This window comes from Euprymna scolopes, chromosome 3 (assembly GCF_053919585.1).
Source record: "Euprymna scolopes isolate OS-2025 chromosome 3, ASM5391958v1, whole genome shotgun sequence".
NCBI classification, from domain to species: Eukaryota; Metazoa; Mollusca; class Cephalopoda; order Sepiida; family Sepiolidae; genus Euprymna; species Euprymna scolopes.
Window position 1 is genome coordinate 111003635 of NC_136484.1, and position 13780 is coordinate 111017414.

Genomic DNA, 13780 nt, shown 5'->3' on the forward strand with positions numbered 1-13780 from the left:
TTTAAGCTGAAAAATAAAACATTGGTTCTGACTAGTCAATTTTCACCTGTTATTGGCAATAAACATACTTTGCTACAATTATTTAAAAGAAAACTAAATCTGGTTCAGCAATTTGCTAATATGGAGACATTCTTAAATTAAAACCTAAAAAAGAAAATTAGCAAAAGGGAAGTAGCTCTTTCTTTTAGTAGGAATCTCCTTTTCTTATTTGCTTTTTTTTTTCATGCTTATGTCTGGCATTATTCTTATTAAATTAAAGCCAGGTTCACTTTTAGCTTAAATACTAAACTTAAGGTATGCTTATAGAATATAGAAATATTTACAAAAATAAATTTGAACATTATGGATCCTGGGTAATTTTGGGTTGGTGTAGCTAATAATATATAAAATAATTACATTTGTCTTCACTTAGTTGGTTAGCAAGAGCGTAACACAACCAACACGTGCAGGCTAAATCAAAGTGATGTCAGTCATCCAATCTAAATGTACTAGTGATAATATAGTTTTCATTGTATTTGTAAACAAGATACAGATGATAACTGATATTTTGCAAATTTTTTATCTAAAAAGTGTTTTTAATAAAAAATTTGTACAAGAAAAAAAAAAATGTGTAGAAAAAAGTTTAATATGAATATTAAACTGTATGTTTGGAATAAATTGGATTACTTTTTTTTTTTTTTTTAAATATTCTTTCAGTTCAGAAGTATTGGGAGTATTCAACAGATAATTTTTTTCTATGTACTATTGATGTATTTGAGAGTTGAAAACCATGGACTGAAAACCATCAAAATATTGGAAAAGAATAACTTGATGAAGATTTGAACCAGATTCAAAAATTTCAAAATTATAATGTTGTGCAGAATATATTTATAGCTTTTCTGCAAGGACCTGTGGTGCAGTGGTTAAAGTACTGAGATATTCTCCTGAAGGTTGAAGGTTCAATTCTCAGTGTGGGTGACCAAAAAAATACAATTGTGAATTACTTAGGACCTCTATACAGTCATGGTTGATGAAATGAGCATGCTAACCCCATGAAGTAAATAAAGGGTTCTATTCAAAATTTCATCCAAATTCCAAAGTTCTACAAGATACACCTGAAGAAGGTTACATTGACAGAAACGTTGTGAAAATGGCACTTACGATGAGAACAGTAGTCTGAAGAATCTAAATAATACGGAAAAAAATATTTACAGCTGTTGCTCAGTGCTCCTTGAATACTTTGAAGGATGTGAGACGTGAACTAAAGAATTGCAACAGAGATATGGAAGCAATGGTCAGAAGGAAGGATCACAGCAGAGATTCTGATTGTGTCTACATAACAAAATTTATCAAGAAATTGCAACAGAAAATGTGGCAAGGCAACACAGACCTTGGTAAGAGACTATACAGAAAGTGCTGAATTACTTTTTATAGAAGGATCACACCACCAATGTTATGTAATGGATGGCTGGAACCATCCGATACATAACTGAAAAGAAAAAACTTCTTCAAAACATGATAATAAAAGGTTTAAAAGGGTGGGCATCGAATAATCGATTGTCCACCAGTCGAAACGAAAAAGTGATTACGTCATAAACAGAGAAATCGGACGACGATTTTTTTTTTACAAAACAAGGGAATGTGACATTCCTTGTGACTTTGAAATCTATAGGAATTTAGCATGAGAGATAAATTCACGTGTATCAATAAAGCCAATAGTCGGTCAGCTGAAGAGAAATCGGTCATGATGGCTCTAGGTCAGGAGGCGGCGAAAAATTGTCAAAACGTGACAAACAGACGCGTGTTCTATTATCGAGCAGTATGATTGACAGATCGCGTGGATTGGAAAAAAACCAAGCGAAAGACATATGGTAATATAAGAGGTGATTTTTTGGAGTCTAACCAGAAGAAGGAGGAGAGAAGAGAGAAGAGGCAGAGAAGAGAAGAAGAAGAGAAGAAGAGAGAGAGACGCAGATAGGAAACGTGCGATTGTCGAGAGCATAACATTTCCACACACCCCTCTCCATCACTGAAATGAACAATAAGCCACAGTTAAATTTTGAACTATTGAAAATCTCTATGTAAAACGAGAAAATAATTTCAAAACAAAATATATTTTTATATAAAAAGCCAGTGTGCCTTACGTCTTGATTTGTTATGCTGAGTTAGGTCTGACCTTTTGTGTGCATGTCAATTTCTGTTTAGTCGGAATCATTATTTTGACAGGTATGACAGCCGAAGAAAAGCCGAGAGGAAAAAATGCACAGTCAAGGGGGAAATAACTCTGCCGTCTTAGCCGTTACCATAACAACCAGAAAATTAAACAACATAGACGATCAATAAAAGACGGCTACTTGGTTTTTGTTGCAGCGGGGAACTAACTAACAACAACCGTTCCCAACCTAGGGGTCCTGGCACTATATAACACCAAGGCCCAAGAGACCCGCTTCACAAAAGCCAGAAAACTGTTCAAACACCAAAATTTCTGTCAGAACCAGTTGCACAACAGTCAAACCAACAGATGGATAGCCTACAGTCTGCACAAAGTCTTATGCCTTATGAAGACCACGTTCCCTTAAATTACCCCTCATATTCAAAAAAAGACTCAATTCAGATGGCTGTATTAAGTGGCTGTCCACTCTTATCAAGCACTAAAGGAAGCTACTGATTGCAAAAAGGCTATACATGTGATAGCAAGATTAAGCACCGTCACACCTCTGGGAAAACAGAATTGGCTATCTAACAACTTCCAGCACTTCACCAATCTCAACATTTGCCCCAATGAATTATATGTTGATGGCAGTTGAGAAAGACATCAACCAAACTACCTGCAACACCAAGGTTGAGCTGATTGTCGAGATCAAAGTGGCTACCTCTCATGAGACACTGTGAAGCCCATGTGCTCGAGATTCATATCCGACCAGAATGTCTTTTTTCTAGTAAGCTGTATTCAGTGAAAGATAATCAAAGAGAATTCAGAGAATACATGAATTATTGACCAAGATATTACATTTTTCCTTTCTAAGAATTTATTTTTTGACTAAGACTTTTTATCATACTTTTTTAATACATTCAGTAATTGTAAGTTATGTTTCATTCTACAATTCTTATTTACTCGTGTTTTGATGCCTTATCTTAGAAATTTTTTGAATGAGAAGCTATCAAATTCAGAGTGTACTTTTAACACATCTTCAGAGTCTTGTATAGGAAAAACTACATCAGATAAACATTATTGGATTAAGTTTTTGCAATTGACAAGTAATGCTATAACTTTGTGCATCTATGTGAACAAGTATAAACAAGTATATAACTACATGTGTGTATGCATAAGCAACATAAATGCAAGTACATTGTAAAAGGATAAAAATGGCACAAGAAAAGACCACTTGCATAGCATGTAACTCAAGTTGATACATCTAATAAAGCTACAATGTTTTTTACAATAAAAGAACATAAAAACGATGTTGAGTTTCAACATGATTCAGAGAATAATGGGGTTTCAAGTAAAGCTAGATTTTAAAGCCGATTAATGGAACTGACTGAAAAATTATTTTTCACATTAAAAACTACAAATCGAAGAAATTTGATTTCAATATAACTTTTTGGGATAGCTGGTGGCACGTCACTGTTTAGAAATATTTTTATGTGTTGAAATAAATCTAAAATGTCTTTTGCATCTTCACAGAAGCTCCCCTCTATACCCATGGACATACTATCATGGTTTGAGGAACAAATCATTTGTTCAACCCTATTTCTTCCATGTTCAAATCTCCATTGCTTCAAATTTCTTTTCTTAGATATTAATTTTCTATTCCAATCAGTTAAAACCAATTAATAAAATTTGGCCCTGTAGGTGTCTGTCGGCAGATGAGACAAGATTTGACATGACTTATTACGAAACGACTGGGTCTTCTTTTTTTTTTTTTTTTATCAAATCCAAACTTCATTCTCACCAACTAAATTCACCGCCACCACACAGACACATCAACATAAACATGCACATAAATACTACCATATACATTTCAATACATTAAACAACTTTGAAGGAATTTCAAATGGAACTTTTAAATTTAACAAAAACAAAGAAACCTTTACCTCTATATATGAGCTAATTTCAAATTTGAAATATCAGGAGGTTATTAAATATGCACCTCTTCTTCAAGCAGACACAAGAGGAGAGTAGCTAAAAAATAAGTTGTAATCATACCATAATAGGTATACCAATCCAAGTATAATTAATGTAAATTCCTATGTTGAGCCAAAAGTTAAATATATGCAATTGTTAAGAATGTGTGTTGGCATGTCATAACTATTAGTGTCTTACAGAAGATCATGCCCCAAAATTAAAATGTGTGTGCAGCACATGAATGACATAAGCAGTGGAAGAAATGAGGATAGTCACATTTGACTTGACGTAGACATTTTATTTACAAGGATGCGACACATAGAATGATACAAATTACATATATCAGTCTTAATTCGATATTAGTTGCATTTGTGTGTCACAACTATCATGAGAACTCACATAACAGAGTTAAAAAGGTGGTGCTAACTCTACCTGAAGTAGGAGTTAGCTCCCCTTAATCGTATTGCATCATTCAAACAGTAACAAATATCTTTTCTAAGAAAATTCTAGAAGTAGTTGTATTCCCATTACACAACTGGTATCATACACTGGATTATCAGCTTGACAGGTTGTCGATAGTATGAGTAGATTAACTTTAAACGGATGATATGTGCATGTTAAGAATACGGAAGTAACATCACATGTAAAAATAGTAAATTAGAAGTAATTAATGCTCCTATATAAAAAAAGATGAGTTTTGAATGGAGCTAAATGTTTTAAAATGAGTTCAAGGTGTAAAGTCAATCTAAAAGAGTTTCAGTTAAAAACAAATAATGTCATTTGTTTTTACAGCTGTTTTTCATATTAACCAGATATTAATAGAGAGCAGATTTAGTGTGGTGTAAATTACATCAAATGAGTAGGACAAAGTTTCTCGTCTCGACAGCATTTTATCAAACACAACAGAAAATGAGCCATTTATAAAGGTCAGCGAAAAATCATTTGCTTCTTTTTTATTAAAATTAAATCCAATATTCATATGCGTGTGCCTACATACAATATATATTACACTTAAATTCATTAAAAATTATTTAATAGTTATTACCACAATATTTGATAGTGTAGAAAAGCTATACTCAACCTTTTACTGTAATCAATTCTACTTTTGGCAAAGAAAATAGGCATAGTTATATTGCTACTTTAGAAAAAAAAAACATCAATTTTGACCAAAAACAAACAGATTAAACCCTACTTCAGATGCTTTTTTATAAACGGTCTGAAGAAGAAATTTGCCTAGTGTTGAAACCTGTTCACAATCTGATTCTCGAGTAATTATGTACTTTTTTACATTGTTATCCTGTCTTCAAACATAACTGAAACATTTGTGGCCAGCATAATTGAAATCTTTTATATATATATATATATATATATATATATATATATATATATATATACTAGCGGGGGTACCCGGCATTGCCCGGGTGTTTGTAGGTGTGTGTATGTGCTGTTAAATAAAAAATAAACCGGGGTGGGGGTGGGGAGAAGTTGGTAGGATCGAACCCGAAGCCCTGAGGCGAAGTTTGAAAATAAAATCGGCCAGCCAGAATGAGTTACTAAAAGATGTTTGAATTTATTTAAGTAAGAACCAAATTGACAGGTGCGCGCACGGAAGTCGTCGAGTGTGACGACGACGTCAGGTTTGTTTTTTATAAGCGAAGTAAAAAAAGAAAACGTTAAAACTTAAGTGGGGGGGATCAAAACATCGTAAAAAAAAATAAAAAATAAAAAAAACTAACGTAAGGCAAACGAACGATGAAAACAGAAAAACGAACAGGTGAAAAATGGCTTAAATAAGCCTGTTTCGATATTAAAAATAAAAAAAATCGGTGGGTACCCGGGTGTTTTTGGGTGTGTGGTCAGGGGTGGATAAGCGAAGTAAAAAAAAAAAAACCCCAGAAAAACGATCGTTACGTGAAAAATGGCTTAAATAACATTGGTTCAATATTTAAATTTAAAAAAAAAAAATCGAAAAAAAAAAAAAAGACATCTCACACAATTCGAACCCAAAACGTTTAGATAATGAACCAACGCGCTAATCAACTGACCTAACGCAACGTACATGAAATTTAGTCAGTTTTTCAACTATTTAAAGTAAAACAGGTCATGACGTCATCTGACGCATGCGTAGAACCGGTCATCGTCACGAGAGGACTGTTTTTGTTGACCCCCACCTCCCCGGTCGAAATATGTCGATTTCGGGGTGAAAAAAATGAACGTTTTTTGGCCATTTTTTCGAGCGAAGGATAGAGCTTCACTATGATATCGAGTTTGTGAATTTTTGTTCTGTCTGTTGAAAGTTTTTAGCAGACACACAAACATACACACATACATACATACATTTTCGCTTTTATATCTATATATATAAAAGTGAAAATGTATGTATGTATGTGTGTTCGCTTTTTCTGTATGTCAACAAAAGACTTTTTTCAGAGAAGCGGTCGCTCGCTTAACAACTTTTTAAAACTTTTTATATCACATACAAATCGTAATATCTCACAGTTAACGATTTCGGGAAGATAAATATTCAATATTTGTCGCTCGCCGCATGTGGGTTAGTCTTTTTCCTATAACATCTTGGGGGTGGGGAAAAAAAAAGCGTTCAGCAGTAAATGAATACTATCCCGCAGTTGACCTCATTAACTCATTAAAACGGGCACCTGCTAAATCCAACTAATTAAATAAATTCAAACGTGTTTCCGTTAGCATCTCGCGGTGGGGCAATGGTTAACATTGCACTTTTTTTTTTTTTCACACTTTAATTTACAACTTTGCCTCAACGGTTCGGGTTCAATACTCATACTTACTTTTTGTTTTAACTCCCCCCAAAAGTGTGCATGTATGTATGTCTGCCAAAAACTTTTGATACACGCAACAAACACCGACAAAAAAGGTATCGTTAAGCAGATCCATCTCTCGGACAATAAATATCCAAAAATTGGCAAAAAAACATGGAAGTCTTTCACCGTCAACTGAGCCATTCTTTGCAAGGAGGGGGCCACATTTTTGCAAAGTCATTCACGCCTCGTGATCTCAACGTATGATTTAAAAGCGTTATTTGGAAGGCCTGTAACATCATAACTGCGCTGTGGGCCAGATGACTAAAGCGTTTCCCTCTATTTTCACCTCCTTTTCATCTTAGCATTACAGGTTTGAACTTGGCTACTGTAGCTATTTTTTTATTTTTTTTTTTTTATTTTGCACTTGCACAGGTACTCGCTGTTATTTCCATTTTTTAGGGGATTGGTTAATTTTTTTTTTTTTTTTTTTGCATGGGTACTTGCTATTTTCTTTATAGGGCTGGGTTGCTCAATAGCCTTACTATATCATCTCTCCACACCCGGACAGCCTTAGTATGCCACCTCTCTCAACCCGGGCAATGCTGGGTAGCCATGCTAGTAATAGATAAGACCTTGACATGTAGTATCACAATAGAACTGTGAGTAATATCAACTAAGGGCTGACTTCACAAAACTCTAAAAGTGGGGTCTCATCACCACGTGTACAGAGTGGTTTGAAAGTCCGCTTAGTCCTCACCAAAAAGTAACAATAAAAAAGCACCATACAGTAATACAAAGCACAGGTTCTCAATTCAGTTCATTTATTTTAAGAACAATAAAACAATAGAACAACTGATACAGTAATAGAAAAAAACAGTTGTTTCACTTTCATTTATATGGTCACAATAAAATTATCCAGTGGCTTGACCCATATGAGATTTTACAAAGCTATGCTTTGGTAACTGTTCATCTACTATTATTTACTATTATTATTTTAGTGGAGATATTTTCAGGGCACCCTTACTTTAAAATCATACCCAGAATCATCATATGACATTTTAGTAATTTTAAAATTACAAAAAAAAAAGGGGGTAAATCAGGCATTTTTTTTTCTTTAAATTAATATTTTTCTTACAATTCACGTTTTTTTTAAAATCATTATTCCAAACTGTCTCCACTATAATAATCTTCTTTGCCTGAATAAATATTTTCAGAAAATAAACTAAAGTGAATTAATTTTTGTGTGCGTCAAGCGCATGCTGCAAGAATGAGAAGGAAGAAGTTGCTAATCAGAATCAAATATCGATTTATCAGATGCAATGTTATTTAGGTCTAACATGGAAAATTCAACCAGATAATTTTACATATTAACATCAAAACCGAAATCAAGTTGCGAATCGAGAAGGAAAAACAAATTTCTTCAACATAAACTCATCTAATTAAAACTAATAAATATGACGTAATTTCACATATGTCTACAAAACTGTTGCATTGAAAAATATTCACATTATATGAAAACAATATAAAAAGTGTCTTAAAATATCAGATTGCTTGAAAAACAGTAAGAGAATGCACGATTGAATAACAAAACTCCAGGCTTTCGTTTCTATTTTAATCATATCATTTTACTTAATTTAACAATTTTCTAAAATGTTATGACAAAATGAATTAGCTAACTTTTGAAGAATAAACAATTGTGCATAATCTATAAAATGATAGCCACATCATCTATAATATAAAAGTGAACATGTGTGTTAGTATGTGCACATTCTTTGTATGCCCGGCAAAGGATTTTGGAGGGGGGGGGCTCACTGTTTTTTAGAACTTTTTATATACTCCCTAGATTATAATATCTCCGATTTGTGGAAGGAGGTCACGTCTATCTTTTATTTGAGAGACTTTTACACACTATTTTTGCGGTATTTCCTGCTTTCTGCATGTTTCTTTGGCTTTTTGTATAAAAGTGAAACTGATTAAAAGAAAAAAAAAAGAAAAAAAGTCAAGTCGCTGGCCTTCGTGGCCAACAGGTGTTGAAGGCAATCAGCTTAGATCACTGTGGAGAATACCCCTTCATATCAAACAATTGCTATTCATTAAAATACTACCAGAGCTCCCGCTCTTGGAGGATCCGATTTTCCCCATGACAACAGAAAGAACTGCGTGATTTCATTTCTCCTGCATGAACTCATTCACTTTCTGCATGTAAACTTAAATGTAAACTTAAATGTTAAATTAGAACGTTTTTCACTTCCTTTGTCGTCCTGGCCGAGTAAGATGCCAAGGTTTTTTTTTTTTTTGTTTCTTTTCCACCTTTGCTCAAGGTTTTGGGTTCGAGCCTACCTGCCTACCAAACTTTTTTTTTTCTTTTACACCTCCAAACACCCGGGCAATGCCGGGCACTCACGCTAGTCTAACATTATATCAAACTTTCAAAGTGAAACCCAATAGCAATTTAACCTGACAAATAAAACTTTGCTTTTGACTAGCCAATTTTCATTTGTTATCGTTGTACAAATGCATTTATATAGAAAGAATACTTAGTCCTGTCCAAACAACTTCTAATATGAAACATTTTTAAATAATCACCCACAAATAAAAATCAACAGCGGAGAATAATTTAAATTGAAGATAATATGAGTGATCTAAATTTCTGGCTTTTTATTTTCTTATTTATAAATTTAAAATTAAGATAAAAAAAAGTATTTATGTAATTGAAAACAAAAAACAAAAAGCAAAAATAAATGAAAATAAAAAGAATCCAGTATAAAGCTGGGTAGGTTCAGTTTTTTAAAAATCTATTTGTGAACATAAGGATCCAAGACATGATATTCTTGCGATGAGTGTTGTCGTTAGCTGCATATTTCAAAATGTTGCTATTATTTTGTGGATCTTTTAGATTGAATTCTACCTAAAAATTGTGAATTTAATTCCTGATGAAGAAATTAAATAAAAAAAAGTTGAGCGATACAAGATATCTTAAAAGCAACTGAATGAGAGAAGTCTAAAGAAAACAGATAAACAAGAACGTTCAGTTGAAACTTCTCAGCAGGTTACCAACTATGACAAAAAACTAGAGAAAAATATAATTGAAATGGTGTGAAAATAGCAAGCAAAATAAGAACAGGAGTCTAAAATATGTAAATATTATTATGTTTCTGAATTTTTGAGATGACAATTATTTGGACTACTGTTCTTATATTAAGTGTTATTTTCACAAAATTTCAGCTAGTGTAATCTCAAATCTTCAGGTGTATCTTGTCGAACTCTGGAATCTTTCTGTTGAATTTTGGAATCTACACAGAATTTTGAATTTATTTAAGCCATATGCAATTGCTAATTGCATAGGACTTCTACTCAATCATGACTGATGGAACAAGAGCATGCTACCCCAGTGGATTAAATAACGGTACTGTTTGAGATTCTGTGCAGATTCCTGAGTTTGTCAAAAAGATTCCCAAATTTGACACGATACACCTGAAGATAGTCGGGGGTTACATCAACTGAAATGCTGTGAAAACAACACCCAAGATGACAACAGTAGTCCAAAAGAACCTAAATAATACATGTAAATTGCATGACAAAAATAAATAAAATAATGAAATTCTTCATTTTTATTTTATGTTTTTAGATGTAACTATTCACAAAGTGATGTTATTTAGATGAACGTACAGAATATTAGATTAATTTGGGTAGTATACAAAAATAATAATTAGAGTTTGTGATGAATGGGCAGAATGGCAAAATAGTAGCATGAATGCGATAGTATCAGGTATGGTGTTCTTTTGTAAATTTCAAAGAAAATATGTGTCAATTAATAACATTTGATAAAAGAAGATGGTTAAACATTTTTGAAAGAGATAAGAAAATATGCTTTCGTATAAAGTTTGGTTACAACTTTGAAAACATTTTCTAAGGTTAATTTGAAAATATCAGAAAAGCAAAACAATTATTAAATATTTTATTAAATGATCAAAATCGTTAAAAAAAAATTCATATGTAACGTCTCAAAAATGTGACCACAAAATAAAACTGTGACATCAATAACATCATCCAAATAATGTCATGTTCACTGCTATTTAAAACTCAACAGAATTATTTGCACGTACATACATTTTCATTTATTGATACCCTAGTCAAAAGAATATTTAGATTGCATATGCCACTTTGGTATTGGTGAGTGCAGTTTAAGAAATGGGTTCATCAAGTGCTTAACTTTGAAAATGCTAAGCATGTAGATTAAGCAGTTGGAAATCTATTCTAAATACAATTAATGTTATACAATGCCACGGCTTTGTTTAGAAAATGACCAAGTCAATTACATGGTATTTACTATTAAGAATTGACAAGTAGTTTAGATGTGGTTCAATATAGTATTTAGAAGGAGATTTAATAGCCTTGTAGCTATTCATAATGTAGCCACCATTTAATTGACATAAAGTGACAATCAACTAAAATACTTAGAGAAGAAGAAGAAGAAATAGAAGAGAAAGGGAATGTTTTTTGTTTTGTCTTTAACACTTTGTTTTCTTTTCTATTTTTCTACTTAAAGATTTATTGATACCTACTTTAGTACCATTTATATAAATCTATATGTTATATTACAGGTTTACATCCTCATTGTCATGGCTGGTTTAATATTATAAAACTGGGCACACCTCTAAATACCCGGGCAATGCCAGGTAGCCCCGCTAGTTATTATTAAAACAAATCTATTTTGTTTGAGAATATACACTTATGTTGTACTGTTTATAGCCAAGGTTGTTTATTTATTGGAGGTACCCTGATTTGTTTGTGGGATATTTAGGACAACAAAATTTAGAATAATTAATTTATTTGGATAATTCAGTCGTAAAAATGAACTATTATCGATCATCTTGAAAGAAATGTTGGAGAAATGTAAATTTTGTCAGTTTTTATGATAAAATGATGTAGGTTGGCAACAGTTTTGCAATGGATCATTAAATAAAACAATTGTAATTCCATTAATTAATAGACAAATCATATCTTACATATAAAAGAATTTGTCACAAAGCATTTGGTTAAAGAGATTTACAAATAGATACATTTTTGCTAACTTATGAAAATACATATATGACAACTGCGTTTCATCCCTGTAAGAACCCATCAAGTTTTTAATCTGACGAGTTCTTATGGGAATGAAACATGGAAAATTCTGTGTAACTTAATTGCCATATATATTTTCATAACTTATTACCTAGCTCTACTCATGCGCTGAACACTGTTAAAGTGAATACTGAAAATTGATACATAAAATATTATATCTCCATATAACATTTTCTGTGGATACATGAAATTATATATATATAGTCATCCACATATAGTACTGTTTTATATATATAGTCATCCACATATAGTACTGTTTCACAGCTCATCAGTGCGGCTAGACAAGCAACTACTTCAAGCCAGGATTGAAACCCGACCGCCTGTACGACAGTCAAGGCTCCTAACCATTACGCTAATCGGCGGCTGCTGTGCGAGTCATGAATTAACAATGTTTTGACATATCCGAAATACCTAAGCTCGATTTGTTTACACAAACAGCATCGATTATATGCTAATGGTAATTCATGTATCATTTCTCAATATGCTCAACTCAAGATGAGGAGCATTATATATATTAGAAGAGATTATTCAAAAGGTTTAATATATTTAAAATCAATTAACCAATGGTAATGCACATATATCAATAAGAATTTTTGTCCGGTTTCAAAATAGTCCAAATTTAACAATTGTTGCCATAATTTAGAGCAAATATACAAAAATATTGCCGATATAAATTTCTTCAACACACATGGTTGCCATGTTAAGAACATGAGGGGGGTGGTAATCACTGCCCGATGTAGTTTTAACGGAATGAAAATATGTCAAGATACGTACAAACTTTGTATTATTTTTTTGAAACATCTGATGAGATGTAACTACGAAAATTTTTAAATGATATAAAATTTAAAATTGTCTGGTTTATGTCGAAACAATTGTAATATCTGAAAAAAAAAATACAAATATGAAGTTATTCCTTCTTGGTTTTGGTTTTTGCCAGTATATATATATACACACACACACACTGTTTTAACAAAAACCAAGACTTCAAAAAATGGGTTGATAGGAACAAAAAGTGTATTTCATTGTTAGTTACAATTGTTTCAAGACATTTCGACAAATTCAAACAATATTTTGTTTGGAAATTTTCACAAGAACAGCCTTTCTTCAGACTTATTAAATAAAAAACACTTTAACAATGAAACATTAAGGAAAACATAAAGGAAATGTTTCTTTTCCTTAATGTTTCATTGCTCTAGTTGGAGATCCACTGTGGTACACCAGGAGGAAGCTTCACCTGCCTCCTCTCAGTGATTTAGTCCACAATACATTGAAGAGTACATTGCACTGTAGAGGACCTGCTGTTGATTTTATAAAATTATTCTTGTATAATGGCTTGAAGTAAAGTTTAAAATGCAAAAGCTAAGTATCATGCTTCAATTGTGTTCTAAATAGAAACATTCATTTCAAATACGCCCCTGTCATATCAAAGAACCTACTGTTGGTTTTATATGCCAAGCCTTTCTGATTGTGCAATAATAACAATTATCAAATGCACTTGTGATGTTAGGCTGTATAAGGTGTTAACTTTAGTCAAAATCGTCTGTTCAGATTTCTTCGATTATTGATACTTATCAGAGGCATTTTGATACAATACCTATCTAAGAACATTGCCAGGCACATAAAGTAGATTTGTGTGAAATTTTAAAAAATCAGCCCATTTAGGACTCCATAGATAACAAGCTTACAAAGTTCCTTTTATATAATAGTATATATGACTATTTGCATTAACCCCTACATAATTTAAAAAAATAAAAAGCTGGAAAAAAAAACAAAA

The 13780-nt window shown here is 32.4% G+C and overlaps 1 protein-coding gene across 1 annotated transcript in view; it reads right to left on the bottom strand.

The window, feature by feature from the left end:
• Positions 1-13780, bottom strand: part of LOC145258164 (proteasome maturation protein-like) — a 214660-nt gene that overhangs the window by 66033 nt on the left and 134847 nt on the right. The gene's annotated exons all lie outside the window — the stretch shown is intronic.